Genomic DNA, 22,157 nt, shown 5'->3' with positions numbered 1-22,157 from the left:
GGATTTTTAAAAGAGAGAGTGGAGTTCTTGACCTGAGAGGAATAAGGTGTATGGCTTCTGAAAGCTACTGGTAGGATAGCACTTCCAGTGTTCTGAGGCCTATAAGTATTGTTGTTATCCTCTCGTTTCAAAAAGGCTACTGGACGTGCACTGAGGACGAGGCTGCCAGTGTGCTGAGTGAGGATTGTGTCTGAATGCATTGTGGACACTGGATGACAAGCTTTTCCTGGGAGTGCAGACTTGTTGGCTCTGCTATACAGATACTCCCTCACACATCTGTAATCCTATACTATTGTGGGAACCTAGTAGGTAAGATACCATCCTGGCATGTAATAGTTACTGTTTTGTGTACTGTGTGTGTATTTTTACAATAAAAGGCATTTGCCACTTTACTAAACTGTTTACCTGAGTGATCAGAGAATCCGTATCCTCACAGCTACTACTGGCAGGCATTACATATAAGGACGCTACTACTGGCGGGCATTATGTGCTGACCCTTTGTGAAGTATGGGAGGGCGCAAATTTACAGTTTACACCCTAGCACCGGCCCTGCCATGCGCCATTTTAGTTGCCCTTCTTTGTACAGTCTCTAATGTATTAATATCCTTCTGGAGCTATGGCCTCCAGACCTGAATACAGTACTCCAGATGAAGGACTAAAATTGGTTTGGAAAGTATATCAGATGGCGCAATGCAGCTAAGGTGTTAAAGGCACCGCATTTAAAGCATAGAATAGAACATACAAAATATTTTTGAGCCTCCTTCACACTCTAAACGCAACAAACAAAGAAATATGTATACGTCACTTGGTGTTTTGAACATAGATAAGGATGTTCCTGTCAAACTTCTTCCGGTTGTTGTCAGATGTATGAGCTCCAGATATAGAAAGTAAAAATAGAAAAACAACCAATGTGTAGTATATTCAGGATAACAGAAATAGTCATTAACACGAGTACAGATGTTGAACTCCGGCGTACTCCACTCACCAAAAAAAGGAGTAAATATGTGCACATCAAGGTCTCTTTTCACACAATCAACCATCTATTTATATCCATCCACTCTCAAAAATGTAAAATGGAGGTGAATCATATAGACTAAAGACAGCTTGCAAGATGAGAAGCGTACCCCGAAACTCACAGGGAAAATATAGGTGTCAAACACATCAAGGTATCTTTATGGTGAAGAAATTATCAGGCACAGCGTACCCGACTCACACTCAATGATGTATGGCAATTTCTATAAAGGTATCTTTACACGATTGGCAACGGTTTCCTTTCCAGGGAAATGGCTTGTACTCTCGGTTTGTCATAAAAACACAAAAAAAGCATCCAATGTGTAGTATACTTTAAATACCAACAAAACGTTATTATTCCAGGTAACAAACTGAGGCGTACCCCACTCACACGGGTGGGAGTAAATATGTGCGCATCAAGGTATCTTTAAACACTCTCAGTCGTCCGATGACATAACTGTCCATCACCCAAGTGCAAAGCGAAAGTGATCCTTATATAAATGGCTTACAAGAAAGGAGGCGTACCCCAAAACTCACAGGAAAGATATAGGTAGCAGATACATCAAGGTATCTTTGAGGTGCAATGATAACCACACATAGCGTACCCCAACTCACACTCAGAGATGGAAGGATACTCCTATCAAGGTATCTTTAGCCAGTTAGCGTGGTTTCCCTTCCTCAAGTCCCCTTCCAGGGAAGTTAGAGGCATCCAAAATTTATCACAAAAATATATTTATTAGATTGTGCAAAATCCTTACAAAAAATATGACAATACATCCACATAAAACACGCAGAGCCAATAAAAGACTGGATCCGAATGAAAAAAGATAAAGATAAAAAGAACAAAGTTCAAATGGTTTAAAATGCAGCTACTCACACTCCTGGTAATATCAACGCGTTTCAGTCATGTGACCTTATTGAGGCAACCCTCTTCTCCTTTCACATTAAGACTTTGAAGATTATTGAAACGGAGTTGTTGTATCAGTGCAAGTGCAGACATTTATTTTAAAGAGACTGAGTTTGTGACAAGTTTTGAATACAACCATATAACAGGAAAGAGACAGAGTTTGTTTCATGGGAAGGACCCTCATTTCTAAATTACTTTTTGCATAAAACTGTGAACAATTGACTGTTATAACCCAGGTTTCCCCTTCATTTGAGTGCCAGTCCCCCATGGACATACTGTTGCACAGCAGACTTTAACCTGAGCGCTAATGATAATTGCTGGTGAAGATTGTAATACCTTAGCTAGGGAAAGCTACAAAGTTAGTGTTGATTATTGCTAATTGTAGTTTTCATCACTCTCCTCATCACCACATTATATGATTCCAATGATCTCATGCCAATATTTGTGATTCTAATTAACATGTTCATCTGTAATTCCAATGATATTCTACCATTCTTTTGTGATTCCAATCAATTGTCTTTTGCATATTGAATGCTCCTTTGTGGTGTGAACTGTAGGCAGTTGTCCTCTCTTTTCTCATCTTTTACACCCAATTATTCTTTTTGTGATTATTCAAATTAATGGCAATTAACAAATCATCATCTTCAAATCAGAGTTCATTGCAGCTCAATAAAGGAACATCCAGTTGGAATTGCTGATTTACTTCTGTTTTGTATTAATTTATTCTACCTCTCTGAAAACTGTTCTACTGCACAAGGTATGGGGAGTAACATTACAGGGGAAGGGTTTGTCACATAGCCACCCAACACCTGTGACACCTCTCTCAACTACTTAGACATACCAGCCAAACCCTGGGGTGTTACACTTTACTAAAAGGGACAGCTGTTACCAAGTCCTATTTCCTTCTAACCACAAGCAACACAAGTGATATGCATACCCCAGAAGCAAGCCAGCATTCTGGGGGTACAAAACTAAATTCTGCTCACAGGTGAAGGGGGCTCTTATGTTACCTTCATAACAGACCAGGTAGTGAAGAGCAAAACTGCTTGCAGTAGATGGAAAGAGTGCAGTTGCTGACTCAGTTAAGTAAGTGAAGGCAAGTGGATTAAAGGTGTGTCTACTTAGAAACCTTAGGGGTAACTTTACAATTTGGCAGTGAGGCCCCAATATTCCAGTTTTGCCCCTGACTTTGTGCAAATGATTTGTACAATTTATTTTACACAGTACGTTTTACCTTTATACAGTAGCTCTAAAAATACACAGAAATAAAATAAAAAGAATAATAATAATAGGTTTTGCAAAAAGCTCTTGCTGTTAAAGCGTTACAGAAGAATGCATTTGCATGCCAGGTGTATGCTCAGCCATGTCTGGGCTGTTTGTGTATCATTGGCTGACTCTGTAAACCTGTTTTCATTCACTTTTAATGCTCTATCAGCTTATGCCCAGGGGGGGAACCTCTCTGGAGTGAATTTGAAAGTCAGCAGCTACAGTTTATGTGATATGTTTTTCCAAATGAAAATCTATTTTCTTCTAATATTTAGCTGTAAATAAATCTATGAAACATAAGTCCAACAACAGGTTTGCAGCAATATACAGGAATTTTATGGCGTGCCACCATTCTGCATACGCATGAGCTGTGGATTAGCACAAGATGAGGCCTCATGTTGACCTGCGTCAGATAGAAAAATGTCATCGTGCACTATCCCTTCTAGACATTCTTACGGCAAGACTAGCTTGGCGTCTGTCCCATCTGCTCCCCTCCTGCTGCCACTGATTGGAAAGGCTGTGCAGCTGCCCTTTACAAGTAATGCAAATAAATTTACTGAACAAATCTCAGACGCTGGCGGTTTTTAGAGTTTCATTTTCTAGTTGTTTCAATACATCATAATATGTACAGCACAACTATGAAATGTAAATTAGCAGATAATGAGAAACAAATTAGACTCTCAGATCTCTGCATTCACCTTTTGTGATGTTCACTCTAATTGCCGACACCCACACATTCAACTGTAAATACACTTTTATTCAATACACTTCTACTACAAGTGTGTTTTTAAGCCTGTGATACGCAGCTGGATTGTAGACCCATGATCATATTATTAGGACATTCAGATAGTAACTTCCACAATATAGTTATAGCTGTATTTCTTAGCATGAGACATCATGCAAAGAAAAATGATTTATTATAAAACCAATGAATATTTGCTTGGATAAAATAAGCACACTGAATTTCCCAAGGAATCTAGTTCGTAAAATGTTGGTAATTATAAGAAACCATTCTAACATTATTCACAGGGATATGTCGCTACAGATGCTCTGTTCATTGGTCTATAAAATGACCAAAGTAATTCATTGAAGGGGATGGAGAAACATTTCATTAAAAGTTATTCATTATGGGAGATTTATGAAAATTAAGAAACTGGAAAGCTGCAGTATTGCCAACCAAACAGTTCGATGTTTGCATTTTTTAAACTTACTGCAAACATGATAGCTGGAATCTGATTGGTTGTTATCAGAAATAACACTTTTTTTTCTATTATATGTTTCATAAATGTCCCTTAGCTATACTTTCATAATCGCCATGGATACCATGGGCGTATCTTTAATGGGCGAAGGGTGTGCAATGCACATGAGCCCCAGGATTCAGCGGGCCCACACCGCATACCCTGCACCCATACGTGATACTTACATCTAATGGTACTGCAGAAATCACTGGGACAATAAGTGCAGGTGACATTTTCCCAAAAATTCTGTGTATGCGCAGTAGAGCAATCCCTAGGGACATGGTACAGGCACCATGTTTCCGGAGAGCAGCACATGAGCAGTGCCAGAAACTACTAAGCACATACACTGATGAGAGGTGGGCGCACACAGAGGCTGCAGACAGGCACCCTCATCTCTTAATCTGCCCCTGGTGGATACACTTCATATAGTTTATTTTTTCTTAAGTAGAGGGCAGTACAGGAGAATTGTGGGGGTAATTCAGACCTGATCGCTAGGCAGCGATTTTTGCTGCCCTGCAATCAGATAGTTGCCGCCTACAGAGGGAGGGTGAATTCGCTGTTCAAGTGTGCATTTGGATGTGTAGCAGAGCAGCACAACTGATTTTGTGCAGTCTCTGCTCAGCCCAGAACTTACTTAGCCGCTGCGATTGCTTCTTGCTGATCGGGACCGGATTTGACGTCAGGAACCCTCCCTTCAAACGCTTGGACATGCCTGTATTTGTCCGGACACTCCCTGAAAATGGTCAGTTGACACCCACAAACACCCCCTTCCTGTCAATATCCTTGCGAAAAAGCCTGTGCAAATGGATCCTTCGCACAATCCCGTCGCTGACTGGCGATCCCCGTTGCTGCGGACCATCGCGCCTGCGCATTGCGGTGTTCAGATCTGATCGCCCGCTGTGCGAAAATGCACAACAGCGATCAGGTCTACATTACCCCAAGTGTTTGGTCGAAGTTTAAATATGCTGGGCATCGCTGGGATAAATTAGAGTTTTTAAAATTCAAACACTCAAATTTACTAAGAATCATGTAATACAGAATCGTGTTTGCCAATGGTCTATGCAATTGTGTCTAGTCATGTTTATTAGTATGCGAATTTAGTTGTGTTGTGCCCGAATTCTATAGACCTGCCTGTGTAGTGTTTCTCTGTGTATAAAAGTAAAGAAAGAGTTACAAATCAGAAATAAAACTGCGTGTGGTTGTCCCAAAAACCATTACCAGCCCTCAGGCTTTTTGAGGTGGTCCTGGTCCTAAACATATGGGACAACATTTTCCATAGTAGTCCCCCATATTTTAAGAATCAGCACCGGGTTCCACTACCAGAAGGAAAATGCCACAGCCAGGGGACACACTTGACAGGGTCACCCCAGACAAAGCATTAACCCCTCCAACAAGTAAGCCTAGGCTACGGATTTCCTGGGAGACGGGTGCAGAGTTGATAGCAGTTAAATGTCAGATTTAAAGTAATATTTGGCATGATTCAAAGATGGACAGAATTCTAGGGCCGCACACAAGAAGCTTTGCAATTCTGTTAACCAAAATGCAAATGCAATAGGTGGTGTCTACTAGAGATGAGCGGGTTCGGTTTCTCTGAATCCGAACCCGCCAGAACTTCATGTTTTTTTTCACGGGTCCGAGCGACTCGGATCTTCCCGCCTTGCTCGGTTAACCCGAGCGCGCCCGAACGTCATCATGACGCTGTCGGATTCTCGCGAGGCTCGGATTCTATCGCGAGACTCGGATTCTATATAAGGAGCCGCGCGTCGCCGCCATTTTCACACGTGCATTGAGATTGATAGGGAGAGGACGTGGCTGGCGTCCTCTCCATTTAGATTATAAGAGACTGAGAGAGATTTACTGGAGCTGACTAGGAGGAGTACTGTTACTGTAGAAGTGTAGAGACTGAGTGGAGAGAGTTTACTAGTGAGGACAGTGCAGTTTACTTTATAATCCGTTCTCTGCCTGAAAAAAGCGATACACAGCACACAGTGACTCAGTCACATACCATATCTGTGTGCACTGCTCAGGCTCAGGCCAGTGTGCTGCATCATCTATTATCTATATATAATATTATATATATCTGTCTGACTGCTCAGCTCACACAGCTTATAATTGTGGGGGAGACTGGGGAGCACTACTGCAGTGCCAGTTATAGGTTATAGCAGGAGCCAGGAGTACATAATATATTATATAGTGAGTGACCACCAGACACACAGTGCAGTTTATTTAATATATCCGTTCTCTGCCTGAAAAAAGCGATACACACAGTGACTCAGTCAGTCACATACCATATCTGTGTGCACTGCTCAGGCTCAGGCCAGTGTGCTGCATCATCTATTATCTATATATAATATTATATATATATGTCTGACTGCTCAGCTCACACAGCTTATAATTGTGGGGGAGACTGGGGAGCACTACTGCAGTGCCAGTTATAGGTTATAGCAGGAGCCAGGAGTACATAATATATTATATAGTGAGTGACCACCAGACACACAGTGCAGTTTATTTAATATATCCGTTCTCTGCCTGAAAAAAGCGATACACACAGTGACTCAGTCAGTCACATACCATATCTGTGTGCACTGCTCAGGCTCAGGCCAGTGTGCTGCATCATCTATTATCTATATATAATATTATATATATCTGTCTGACTGCTCAGCTCACACAGCTTATAATTGTGGGGGAGACTGGGGAGCACTACTGCAGTGCCAGTTATAGGTTATAGCAGGAGCCAGGAGTACATAATATATTATATAGTGAGTGACCACCAGACACACAGTGCAGTTTATTTAATATATCCGTTCTCTGCCTGAAAAAAGCGATACACACAGTGACTCAGTCAGTCACATACCATATCTGTGTGCACTGCTCAGGCTCAGGCCAGTGTGCTGCATCATCTATTATCTATATATAATATTATATATATCTGTCTGACTGCTCAGCTCACACAGCTTATAATTGTGGGGGAGACTGGGGAGCACTACTGCAGTGCCAGTTATAGGTTATAGCAGGAGCCAGGAGTACATAATATATTATATAGTGAGTGACCACCAGACACACAGTGCAGTTTATTTAATATATCCGTTCTCTGCCTGAAAAAAGCGATACACACAGTGACTCAGTCAGTCACATACCATATCTGTGTGCACTGCTCAGGCTCAGGCCAGTGTGCTGCATCATCTATTATCTATATATAATATTATATATATCTGTCTGACTGCTCAGCTCACACAGCTTATAATTGTGGGGGAGACTGGGGAGCACTACTGCAGTGCCAGTTATAGGTTATAGCAGGAGCCAGGAGTACATATTATATTAAAATTAAACAGTGCACACTTTTGCTGCAGGAGTGCCACTGCCAGTGTGACTGACCAGTGACCTGACCACACTGACCACCAGTATAGTTAGTAGTATACTTATATTGTGATTGCCTGAAAAAGTTAAACACTCGTCGTGTGACTTCACTTGTGTGTTTTTTTTTTTTTATTCTATAAAAATAAAACTCATTCTGCTGACAGACAGTGTCCAGCAGGTCCGTCATTATATAATATATAATATATACCTGTCCGGCTGCAGTAGTGATATATATATATTTTTTATATCATTTATCATCCAGTCGCAGCAGACACAGTACGGTAGTTCACGGCTGTGGCTACCTCTGTGTCTCTGCACTCGGCAGGCAGTCCGTCCATAATTGTAATACCACCTAACCGTGGATTTTTTTCATTCTTCTTTATACATACATAGTTACATAGACATCTTCTCTTTATCAACCAGTCTATATTAGCTGCAGACACAGTACAGTACGGTAGTTCACGGCTGTGGCTACCTCTGTGTCTGCACTCGGCAGGCAGTCCGTCCATAATTGTATACCACCTAACCGTGGTTTTTTTTCATTCTTCTTTATACATACATAGTTACATAGACATCTTCTCTTTATCAACCAGTCTTTATTAGCTGCAGACACAGTACAGTACGGTAGTTCACGGCTGTGGCTACCTCTGTGTCTGCACTCGGCAGGCAGTCCATCCATAATTGTATACCACCTAACCGTGGATTTTTTTCAGTCTTCTTTATACATACATAGTTACATAGACATCTTCTCTTTATCAACTAGTCTATATTAGCTGCAGACACAGTACAGTACGGTAGTTCACGGCTGTGGCTACCTCTGTGTCTGCAGTCGGCAGGCAGTCCATAATTGTATACTAGTATCCATCTCCATTGTTTACCTGAGGTGCCTTTTAGTTGTGCCTATTAAAATATGGAGAACAAAAATGTTGAGGTTCCAAAATTAGGGAAAGATCAAGATCCACTTCCACCTCGTGCTGAAGCTGCTGCCACTAGTCATGGCCGAGACGATGAAATGCCAGCAACGTCGTCTGCCAAGGCCGATGCCCAATGTCATAGTACAGAGCATGTCAAATCCAAAACACCAAATATCAGAAAAAAAAGGACTCCAAAACCTAAAATAAAATTGTCGGAGGAGAAGCGTAAACTTGCCAATATGCCATTTACCACACGGAGTGGCAAGGAACGGCTGAGGCCCTGGCCTATGTTCATGGCTAGTGGTTCAGCTTCACATGAGGATGGAAGCACTCAGCCTCTCGCTAGAAAAATGAAAAGACTCAAGCTGGCAAAAGCAGCACAGCAAAGAACTGTGCATTCTTCGAAATCCCAAATCCACAAGGAGAGTCCAATTGTGTCGGTTGCGATGCCTGACCTTCCCAACACTGGACGTGAAGAGCATGCGCCTTCCACCATTTGCACGCCCCCTGCAAGTGCTGGAAGGAGCACCCGCAGTCCAGTTCCTGATAGTCAGATTGAAGATGTCAGTGTTGAAGTACACCAGGATGAGGAGGATATGGGTGTTGCTGGCGCTGGGGAGGAAATTGACCAGGAGGATTCTGATGGTGAGGTGGTTTGTTTAAGTCAGGCACCCGGGGAGACACCTGTTGTCCATGGGAGGAATATGGCCGTTGACATGCCAGGTGAAAATACCAAAAAAATCAGCTCTTCGGTGTGGAGGTATTTCACCAGAAATGCGGACAACAGGTGTCAAGCCGTGTGTTCCCTTTGTCAAGCTGTAATAAGTAGGGGTAAGGACGTTAACCACCTCGGAACATCCTCCCTTATACGTCACCTGCAGCGCATTCATAATAAGTCAGTGACAAGTTCAAAAACTTTGGGTGACAGCGGAAGCAGTCCACTGACCAGTAAATCCCTTCCTCTTGTAACCAAGCTCACGCAAACCACCCCACCAACTCCCTCAGTGTCAATTTCCTCCTTCCCCAGGAATGCCAATAGTCCTGCAGGCCATGTCACTGGCAATTCTGACGAGTCCTCTCCTGCCTGGGATTCCTCCGATGCATCCTTGCGTGTAACGCCTACTGCTGCTGGCGCTGCTGTTGTTGCCGCTGGGAGTCGATGGTCATCCCAGAGGGGAAGTCGTAAGCCCACTTGTACTACTTCCAGTAAGCAATTGACTGTTCAACAGTCCTTTGCGAGGAAGATGAAATATCACAGCAGTCATCCTACTGCAAAGCGGATAACTGAGGCCTTGGCATCCTGGGTGGTGAGAAACGTGGTTCCGGTATCCATCATTACTGCAGAGCCAACTAGAGACTTGTTGGAGGTACTGTGTCCCCGGTACCAAATACCATCTAGGTTCCATTTCTCTAGGCAGGCGATACCGAAAATGTACACAGACCTCAGAAAAAGAGTCACCAGTGTCCTAAAAAATGCAGCTGTACCCAATGTCCACTTAACCACGGACATGTGGACAAGTGGAGCAGGGCAGGGTCAGGACTATATGACTGTGACAGCCCACTGGGTAGATGTATGGACTCCCGCCGCAAGAACAGCAGCGGCGGCACCAGTAGCAGCATCTCGCAAACGCCAACTTTCCTAGGCAGGCTACGCTTTGTATCACCGGTTTCCAGAATACGCACACAGCTGAAAACCTCTTACGGCAACTGAGGAAGATCATCGCGGAATGGCTTACCCCAATTGGACTCTCCTGTGGATTTGTGGCATCGGACAACGCCAGCAATATTGTGTGTGCATTAAATATGGGCAAATTCCAGCACGTCCCATGTTTTGCACATACCTTGAATTTGGTGGTGCAGAATTTTTTAAAAAACGACAGGGGCGTGCAAGAGATGCTGTCGGTGGCCAGAAAAATTGCGGGACACTTTCGGCGTACAGGCACCACGTACAGAAGACTGGAGCACCACCAAAAACTACTGAACCTGCCCTGCCATCATCTGAAGCAAGAAGTGGTAACGAGGTGGAATTCAACCCTCTATATGCTTCAGAGGTTGGAGGAGCAGCAAAAGGCCATTCAAGCCTATACAATTGAGCACGATATAGGAGGTGGAATGCACCTGTCTCAAGTGCAGTGGAGAATGATTTCAACGTTGTGCAAGGTTCTGATGCCCTTTGAACTTGCCACACGTGAAGTCAGTTCAGACACTGCCAGCCTGAGTCAGGTCATTCCCCTCATCAGGCTTTTGCAGAAGAAGCTGGAGGCATTGAAGAAGGAGCTAAAAGGGAGCGATTCCGCTAGGCATGTGGGACTTGTGGATGGAGCCCTTAATTCGCTTAACAAGGATTCACGGGTGGTCAATCTGTTGAAATCAGAGCACTACATTTTGGCCACCGTGCTCGATCCTAGATTTAAAGCCTACCTTGGATCTCTCTTTCCGGCAGACACAAGTCTGCTGGGGTTGAAAGACCTGCTGGTGACAAAATTGTCAAGTCAAGCGGAACGCGACCTGTCAACATCTCCTCCTTCACATTCTCCCGCAACTGGGGGTGCGAGGAAAAGGCTCAGAATTCCGAGCCCACCCGCTGGCGGTGATGCAGGGCAGTCTGGAGCGACTGCTGATGCTGACATCTGGTCCGGACTGAAGGACCTGACAACGATTACGGACATGTCGTCTACTGTCACTGCATATGATTCTCTCAACATTGATAGAATGGTGGAGGATTATATGAGTGACCGCATCCAAGTAGGCACGTCACACAGTCCGTACTTATACTGGCAGGAAAAAGAGGCAATTTGGAGGCCCTTGCACAAACTGGCTTTATTCTACCTAAGTTGCCCTCCCACAAGTGTGTACTCCGAAAGAGTGTTTAGTGCCGCCGCTCACCTTGTCAGCAATCGGCGTACGAGGTTACATCCAGAAAATGTGGAGAAGATGATGTTCATTAAAATGAATTATAATCAATTCCTCCGCGGAGACATTGACCAGCAGCAATTGCCTCCACAAAGTACACAGGGAGCTGAGATGGTGGATTCCAGTGGGGACGAATTGATAATCTGTGAGGAGGGGGATGTACACGGTGATATATCGGAGGGTGAAGATGAGGTGGACATCTTGCCTCTGTAGAGCCAGTTTGTGCAAGGAGAGATTAATTGCTTCTTTTTTTGGGGGGGTCCAAACCAACCCGTCATATCAGTCAGTCGTGTGGCAGACCCTGTCACTGAAATGATGGGTTGGTTAAAGTGTGCATGTCCTGTTTTGTTTATACAACATAAGGGTGGGTGGGAGGGCCCAAGGACAATTCCATCTTGCACCTCTTTTTTCTTTTCTTTTTCTTTGCATCATGTGCTGATTGGGGAGGGTTTTTTGGAAGGGACATCCTGCGTGACACTGCAGTGCCACTCCTAGATGGGCCCGGTGTTTGTGTCGGCCACTAGGGTCGCTAATCTTACTCACACAGTCAGCTACCTCATTGCGCCTCTTTTTTTCTTTGCGTCATGTGCTGTTTGGGGAGGGTTTTTTGGAAGGGACATCCTGCGTGACACTGCAGTGCCACTCCTAGATGGGCCCGGTGTTTGTGTCGGCCACTAGGGTCGCTAATCTTACTCACACAGCTACCTCATTGCGCCTCTTTTTTTCTTTGCGTCATGTGCTGTTTGGGGAGGGTTTTTTGGAAGGGACATCCTGCGTGACACTGCAGTGCCACTCCTAGATGGGCCCGGTGTTTGTGTCGGCCACTAGGGTCGCTAATCTTACTCACACAGCTACCTCATTGCGCCTCTTTTTTTCTTTGCGTCATGTGCTGTTTGGGGAGGGTTTTTTGGAAGGGCCATCCTGCGTGACACTGCAGTGCCACTCCTAGATGGGCCCGGTGTTTGTGTCGGCCACTAGGGTCGCTAATCTTACTCACACAGCTACCTCATTGCGCCTCTTTTTTTCTTTGCGTCATGTGCTGTTTGGGGAGGGTTTTTTGGAAGGGACATCCTGCGTGACACTGCAGTGCCACTCCTAGATGGGCCCGGTGTTTGTGTCGGCCACTAGGGTCGCTTATCTTACTCACACAGCGACCTCGGTGCAAATTTTAGGACTAAAAATAATATTGTGAGGTGTGAGGTATTCAGAATAGACTGAAAATGAGTGTAAATTATGGTTTTTGAGGTTAATAATACTTTGGGATCAAAATGACCCCCAAATTCTATGATTTAAGCTGTTTTTTAGTGTTTTTTGAAAAAAACACCCGAATCCAAAACACACCCGAATCCGACAAAAAAAATTCGGTGAGGTTTTGCCAAAACGCGTTCGAACCCAAAACACGGCCGCGGAACCGAACCCAAAACCAAAACACAAAACCCGAAAAATTTCAGGCGCTCATCTCTAGTGTCTACATGAAATTGTGAGATGTGTGCTGCATCTGTAGATGCTGCCTCGGATCACCATTGCGACCGTCGGTGGTTGTAGGTTTGGTTTGGCCAGGCTGTGTAAGCTGAGGCTTACTCAGCCTGGCTGGTTCCTGGCAGCTTGTGAGGCCAGGGAATCTGCATAGAGCCACACAGACACTGGCCTAATCCCTCAAAGAAAAAAGGGGGTGATACGCCTCCATTTATGGGAACTCTGACCAGGAACGCCCCCGTACCGCCCCCCAAATGCCTCTAAGAATTGCGTAGGAGAACTGTGTGTTCTGCACATGAGCATCAAGCCTGTTGTCCTTTACAGTAGGCATACAGGTTCTAGCAAGCCTGCCCCACTTGCTAGCACTAGGAGAACCACAAGTGCCATCAAGCTTGGACATTGAAGGGCACGCTGGTACTTATAGACCTCCTGTAAAGGAAATATAAAGATAAAGACAGTACACACAACAATTGTTTTAGTCCTTCATTACACACTCACAATCATTGTACATACTTACTTTGTCCCTGACACTGACCGGTTCCTTTGTGCAGTAGACATCCTAGGCACCGGTCAGCCATCTTCTTCAGTAGCATCCAGACATGGGAAAATAAAAAAAGTAACCCTGAACTATGACATAGCAGCACTGCTCCTGAAAGTTAAGGAACTCATGTGTGTTCCTTCACTTCTATCCCTGTCAGTCAATCAGTGTCCGCTACCATGGGAAAAGTGGGCTGGCCCTTTTTAACCAAATAAAAAAATGTTTTCCTTTCAAACTGAGTATAAATGTATTTCATTTTATGATTTTTTTCTATTTTTATTATTAGTTGTTTTTTTTAATTACTTCTTTAGTGCCTGATTCAGAGATGTACGCAATGCTGCAATTTCCGGAGCTGATCAATTTATGTCCGACAGCGCAGGTGTCATGGTCACATTGCATATGTGCCAAGGTACCTTAGCAATGTTTCTTGCAATGATGATTTATTTTCAAAGTGATTGACAGGGTCCATTTGGGGGAGGTAATGGGGAGCAGTGCCGTAACTAGCAGTGGGCAAACGGTGCTTTGCACACAGCGCATTAGTGCTGCTGGTTCACCGTCTGCATCCACCCCAATTAGCTGGCTTTCCCTGTGCTCAGAGTAGCCACGCTGTCTGCTGTAGACATTATAGCAGGAAGCGCTGGGGAGGCAGACTATATTCCCCATATGCGTATGTTCGTCCCACCCTCCTGATATGCCAGTGCCTCAGACATGATAGCAGGCAGTTCTCTGCAAGCATATCCTGGTTGTGTTCGGTCCTTCCTCCTGTTGTGGCAGCACTACAAGGCTGGATATCACTAGTGATGAGCGGGTTCGGATCCTCGGGATCCGAACCCGCCTGAACTTCACCCTTTTTTTCACGGGTCCGAGCGACTCGGATCCTCCCGCCTTGCTCGGTTAACCCGAGCGCGCCCGAACGTCATCATCCCGCTGTCGGATTCTCGCGAGATTCGGATTCTATATAAGGAGCCGCGCGTCACCGCCATTTTTCACTCGTGCATTGGAAATGATAGTGAGAGGACGTGGCTGGCGTCCTCTCACTTTGTTTCAGGGGGCTGCAAATATCTTTATTCTGGGGACCAGCAGTATTATAGGAGGAGTACAGTGCAGAGTTTTGCTGACCAGTGACCACCAGTATTATACGTTCTCTGCCTGAAAAACGCCCCATATCTGTGCTCAGTGTGCTGCATATATCTGTGCTCACACTGCTTTATTGTAGGGACTGGGGACCAGCAGTATTATATAGGAGGAGTACAGTGCAGAGTTTTGCTGACCAGTGACCACCAGTATTATACGTTCTCTGCCTGAAAAACGCTCCAAATCTGTGCTCAGTGTGCTGCATATATCTGTGCTCACACTGCTTTATTGTGGGGACTGGGGACCACCAGTATTATATAGGAGGAGTACAGTGCAGAGTTTTGCTGACCAGTGACCACCAATATTATACGTTCTCTGCCTGAAAAACGCTCCAAATCTGTGCTCAGTGTGCTGCATATATCTGTGCTCACACTGCTTTATTGTGGGGACTGGGGACCACCAGTATTATATAGGAGGAGTACAGTGCAGAGTTTTGCTGACCAGTGACCACCAGTATTATACGTTCTCTGCCTGAAAAACGCTCCATATCTGTGCTCAGTGTGCTGCATATATCTGTGCTCACACTGCTTTATTGTGGGGACTGGGGACCACCAGTATTATATAGGAGGAGTACAGTGCAGAGTTTTGCTGACCAGTGACCAGGGACCACCAGTATTATACGTTCTCTGCCTGAAAAACGCTCCATATCTGTGCTGCATTGTAGTATATAGTAGGAGTACAGTGCATAATTTTGCTGACCACCAGTATATAATATATAGCAGTACGGTACAGAAGGCCACTTCTCTACCTACCTCTGTGTCGTCAATTATACTATCCATCCATACCTGTGGTGCATTTCAGTTTTGCACAGTTTGCTGACCACCAGTATATAATATATAGCAGTACGGTACAGAAGGCCACTGCTCTACCTACCTCTGTGTCGTCAAGTATACTATCCATCCATACCTGTGGTGCATTTCAGTTTTGCACAGTTTGCTGACCACCAGTATATAATATATAGCAGTACGGTACAGTAGGCCACTGCTCTACCTACCTCTGCGTCGTCAAGTGTACTATCCATCCATACCTGTGGTGCATTTCAGTTTTGCACAGTTTGCTGACCACCAGTATATAATATATAGCAGTACGGTACAGAAGGCCACTGCTCTACCTACCTCTGTGTCGTCAAGTATACTATCCATCCATACCTGTGGTGCATTTCAGTTGTGCGCAGTATATATAGTAGTAAGCCATTGCTATTGATACTGGCATATAATTCCACACATTAAAAAATGGAGAACAAAAATGTGGAGGGTAAAATAGGGAAAGATCAAAATCCACTTCCACCTCGAGCTGAAGCTGCTGCCACTAGTCATGGCCGAGACGATGAAATGCCATCAATGTCGTCTGCCAAGGCCGATGCCCAATGTCATAGTAGAGAGCATGTAAAATCCAAAAAAATAAATCTCAGTAAAATTACCCCAAAATCTAAATCAAAATCGTCTGAGGAGAAGCGTAAGCTTGCCAATGTGCCATTTATGACACGGAGTGGCAAGGAATGGCTGAGGCCCTGGCCTATGTTCAAGGCTAATGGTTCAGCTTCACCTGAGGATGGAAGCACTCATCCTCCTGCTAGAAAACTTAAAAGAGTTAAGATGGCAAAAGCACAGCAAAGAACTGTGCGTTCTTCTAAATCACAAATCCCCAAGGAGAGTCCAATTGTGTCGGATTCGATGCCTGCACCTCTTTTTTCTTTCATTTTTCTTTGCATCATGTGCTTTTTGGGGACTATTTTTGGAAGTGCCATCCTGTCTGACACTGCAGTGCCACTCCTAGATGGGCCAGGTGTTTGTGTCGGCCACTTGGGTCGCTTAGCTTAGTCACACAGCTACCTCATTGCACCTCTTTTTTTCATTGCATCATGTGCTGTTTGGGGACTATTTTTTGAAGTGCCATCCTGTCTGACACTGCAGTGCCACTCCTAGATGGGCCAGGTGTTTGTGTCGGCCACTTGGGTCGCTTAGCTTAATTACACAGCGACCTTGGTGCACCTCTTTTTTTCTTTGCATCATGTGCTGTTTGGGGACTGTTTTTTGAAGTGCCATCCTGTCTGACACTGCAGTGCCACTCCTAGATGGGCCAGGTGTTTGTGTCGGCCACTTGGGTCGCTTAGCTTAGTCACACAGCTACCTCATTGCGCCTCTTTTTTTCTTTGCATCATGTGCTGTTTGGGGACTATTTTTTTGAAGTGCCATCCTGCCTGAACTGCAGTGCCAACTCCTAGATGAGCCAGGTGTTTGTGTCGGCCACTTGGGTCGCTTAGCTTAGCCATCCAGCGACCTTGGTGCACCTCTTTTTTTCTTTGCATCATGTGCTGTTTGAGGACTATTTTTTTGAAGTGCCATCCTGCCTGACACTGCAGTGCCACTCCTAGATGGGCCAGGTGTTTGTGTCGGCCACTTGTGTCGCTTAGCTTAGTCATCCAGCGACCTCGGTACAAATTTTAGGACTAAAAATAATATTGTGAGGTGTGAGGTGTTCAGAATAGACTGAAAATGAGTGGAAATTATGGTTATTGAGGTTATTGAGGTTAATAATACTATGGGATCAAAATGACCCCCAAATTCTATGATTCTATGATTTAAGCTGTTCCGACAAAAAATTTTCAGGGAGGTTTTGCCAAAACGCGTCCGAATCCAAAACACGGCCGCGGAACCAAAACCAAAACCAAAACACAAAACCCGAAAAATGTCCGGTGCACATCACTAGATATCACCCGTGTTTTGAGCTGTAGAAGTGCTGATCACGCAGAGGAGCGAGAACTGAAATAAGTTAACTGTTGGGGTAGATGGGGACACACATACACACTGCCAAACACACTCTCTCTCCCGAAGTCAGAATACTGACACAGGAATCTGAACACTATTCAGAATGCCAATACCGGCATCCCAAATAGGTTCACCATCCCGGCTGTTGGGATTCCGACGCCAAACGAACTGACAGCAGACCGCAGGAGAGGTAAGCTACGGAATGGGGGGGGGGGGTAATACTTACCCCCTCTGACGTAGGAATCTTCAGTGTCTGAATGCTGTAGTTGGTCATATGACTGCCAGCATCCCTTCTGCCAGGATTTCATATGTATTCCAAGGGTAAAATACAATCTTGTACTACTAGAAGCATATTAGAATGATAATTTAGAAACTCACTTGTTTAACAGTAAAGTTGGCAATATTAGAGCCTAATATCATGCAGTTACTAATGGGGAAGAGAGTTTTGTTATTTTTCCTAAAATCGAGTATGGTCACTTTAAATGTCTCAACTCAGTGTGAATTGTCAAAAATTCACAAAACAACATAAAGTAACACTTCCAAAACTCATTATAAGTCAATACTAGGTTGCAGCAGTGACAAATTGGTGTTTATGTTCTCAATGCATCTATATAAGCTTGTGCTGCTCTTTTAACAAGACATAATAAACTTCAGTAGCTGCAGCAAATCAATACTTTACTACTTGTTTGATGCTAAGTGTAGCTCATTGGGATTTCAGACTTGTCTTATATATAAACACATTACCTATGTCATACTGTACTTGCCAATATGTCATAACTCCTCTAGAGGAGATACGGAGGGGAGGTACTGTATGAAGAAAGTGGTGGGTGAGTCTTGATGACGTGTTTTGCATTACTGCCGCTATTATTCTGCTTCAATTTACTTTATACAGAGCTCAAATTCATGTTTTTTTGAAATATAAAATTTCAACTGTATTACTTAAAAAAGTACAGTCTCTTCATAGCATCTGCCAGAGAGAAATATACATGTACCTTTCATGCAGCTGAAAAACACAAGCATGGAACGTACAGTATTCAAGCATTTAAAGAAATAGCCTCATAACGGAAAATAGGGAATGGAAAAAATTGTTCAATGGCGCATCACAAGAGCGTAGCGTAACTGCTGAATACATTGTCTGTGAGTGCTCGGGGGGATGGAGCGTGTCGCGCAGTGAAGATTCACAGGATGATTAGAGATTTGCTTAATCAGCCATCAGAATCCTTAAAGATGAATAATACTCTGAGCCTGCAGCATTCTGAGAGCTTCAGAACTGCATATTAACTATTGAAATTGACATCATTTAAAATCCTTGGCTGGCAAGAGACTCTTATTAAAGTGTACCCATCACATTTTGGGTATACATTTTGTGGGCTGCAGGAATATTCAAGAAAGAGTAGCATACAGTACTTGCCTTATTTAGAGAAACACATACCATGAAGATTGTGCAACCAACACATGTTGAAAAGGGCGTATACTGCTCCGTGGTGAGTGACACGCAAAAAAATTGACACGTTGACATACTGTACATCTAATTGTAAATAACCCCCAAAGTGTGCGCTCACTCATGCATACACATATTAATAGAGGGTTCCTGTACCCATAGTAACAGGAGTGCGTTCACTGCGCATGCACAACATCCAACGCAATGTGTGGCTTACTGTATGTTCTTCATCCTCTCTAGGTGTGTCCCTGTGTGTCACTGTACCTACAGACACGGCGGTGCCACTGCTTGCCACTGTGTCATTAATGCTTGTGGAACCCTGTCCCACTGTCACCAATGTGTGTATATTATCCTGAGCCCAGACTGAGTACACCACTGTACAGTGCCTCTGTTAACCCGGATTTGTCTGGATCTGGATCATACTGAATGAGTTGTGCTGCTTCACACCCTGTTGTTCTACCTGGTTAATAAACTAGAGACCTGGTTAAGCTATATAATGTGTGGAGTGCACTCCATCACACACTACTGCCACCTACATTAACAGCTATGGGTCTGCCAGTATATCTCATATATGTTTTACCACCGGCGTGACTGTGCATTCAGAGTATGATGCACTCTACATCTTAAATGACCCACTCTAAGAGGCCTATTCATGAAGCAGATAAAAGGCCTGTTTTGCGGTAAAAAAAGTATTTTCTCTGCTTCAGGCTATTCATGGAGCAGGTTACACTGGAGAAGTTCCTGACTTCTCCAGTGGCCCCCCTTTGCTCCGTGCCTGTATCGCAGCACCGTACTTTATGGTGAGTTAGATTCATGAAGAGCTTTCCGATTCTCTATGGAGTTCAGATTCACCATATCAGGATAGCGAAACTTGAATTGCGGGGCAGTAACTGCAGGGAAGCTCAATGGTTCCCAGCTCTCTGTACATACCTGGCGCAGACTCTGCCCCCCTGACCTCCCATCAGGCACCCCAGCCTTCCAGGAGGTCAGCCGGCAGTGCATGCACAGAAGGACCTGCCTTTTGACTTCAAGACTGCAGAGTGTGACCGCTGGAGAAGAGAACATTGCTGGAGCATCGGACACTGCATTGCCGGAAGGGTGAGTCAGTAGCGGATCTTGCCACGGGCAAGCAGTACTTTTGCCCGGGGCGCCGCCTTCCGGAGGGCGCTGGCGCCATCCGGAGGGTGCCGCACCATGGCAAGATCCGCCACTGCTGTGCCCTCCGCTGCCCGCTGTGTCCCCCCGGCTCCTGCGGCTCTGGTCCCGTGAAGGGAACTAGACGCGTAGCGTCTAGTTTCCCTTCGCAAAGAGGACCATTACTGAGCGGTGCGCGATGACGTCATCACGCACCGCACAGCAAAGGTCCTCTCCGCGAAGGGAACTAGACACTACGCGTCTAGTTTCCCTTCGCGGAGAGGACCTTTTGCTGTGCGGTGCGCGATGACGTCATCGCGCACCGCTCAGCATTTAAGCGGCGCTTCTGCTGTACAGGGGGCGTGACTGACCACGCCCCCTGTAGTAAGCCACGCCCCCGTTCCCTGCCCGGGGCGCCGAGGGCATTCGAACCGGCCCTGGGGTGAGTATACATGAATTGCTACTTATAACAGCTATATATCACATCATACCAATGCGACGTACTGTATAGTGATAAGTTTCAGTTCATTTTTCCTTTTCTTTATGAATAGACCCCTAAATCTCTATCTTCCACCGGGCTCAAAGAATTCAGGCTATAGTCAAAAGGTAGGTAATTACAATGTTGACACTGATAATGTCAATACTAGATTGTTGAAATGTTTACAGGCAAGATGTCGACATTCTCATAATGTTGACATGTGAAATGTCAACATTAAAGTTAGGCTGCAGGGGAAGGCTAGTTTGAGGCTCCAGGAGGAGGTTAGGGTTAAGCTGGAGGAGGCATTAGGGGGAGGGCTTGGGGTAGGTATTAGGGTTATAAATATGGCAAAAATACTCACTAGAACAGAGGAGGATCACAGCACTGACACGGAAGTCACAGTCACATGACCGTACTAGAGCTGCTGCAGCTATGCGAAACGGCAAGTCACTGCTGGGTCACCAGGGACAATATGTCAACACTCTAACATGTCAACATGTCACTGTCTACATGATGAATGTCAACATGGTCAGTGTTGACATTATGACCATGTCAACATTCTCATGCCACATCCATAGAATTCATCACACATACTTAGGCACACAGGCACTCCTGTAGACATCAGTGTGCTGAATAGCTGTGGACATTATCTTGCAGCGCACATCCTCCTTATTCTTCTCCCCTGTGTTTCCTCCTCTGACATCATCACAGCGTTGCACAAGCCCATCCTGAACAGAGGGACATTGCTAGGCGTCACATAGGCATTAGACATTTCTGAATACAGTACTGTAGTTGTTTAAATACAGAATTGCACTTCCCCCGATATGTAGACAGTAATCTTGTTCTGTTTTATCCTCAAATACATACACTATACAGTGAGTATCACATCACCATTGGCTAGATACTGCACCCTCTAATAGGGGTGCAGTCTGGACGCCGGCGTTCGGGCTGTGGCGAGGGGGGGGGGTTAGGGTTAGGCACCATGGGAGAGGATTAGGGTTAGGCTGTGGGGATAGGCAGGCTAGGTTTAGGCTGAGGGGTGGAGGAGTTAGGTTTAGGCACCACCAGGGAGGGTTATGGTATTGTGCAGGGAAAAGGGGGGGGGGGTGAGGGTTAGGGTCAGGCTGCGGGAAGGGAGGTTAGGGCTGGGGGGAAGGGTTAGCTTACTTACCTACCAAGCTCTGGGATCCCAATACCATCTCTTCTAGTAGGGTACTGTGGGCGGGATGTATTAAGATACATAGCCGCCCCTCGCCGTGCATCGCAGCAATGTTGATCGCATATGTACTAACATATGTGATCAATATCGCAATGCGGTGATGAAGGCCCCCCGCGATACCTGTGAGGTAGTGTGCGGGGAGTCTCCATCACCTCCCCGGAATATTCATCTGCTCCCCTGCCGGGAAGCAGGCAGCAGGCTGTCTTTGGTGCCTCTTCCTCCCCCCTGCAGCCGGAAGGATCTCCGGCTGCGTTGCTAGGGGGAGGAGATTACCTTCCGGATCCAGGCTTCCTGGAGGAAGGTATGCCAGCGGGGGTCGGCGTCTGTGGCGGGTTGCAGCGGCCGGCGAAAAGAAGCCCATAG

Source organism: Pseudophryne corroboree, chromosome 6 (assembly GCF_028390025.1).
Source record: "Pseudophryne corroboree isolate aPseCor3 chromosome 6, aPseCor3.hap2, whole genome shotgun sequence".
Lineage (NCBI taxonomy): Eukaryota > Metazoa > Chordata > Amphibia > Anura > Myobatrachidae > Pseudophryne > Pseudophryne corroboree.
Note: the sequence above shows the minus strand (reverse complement) of the source record.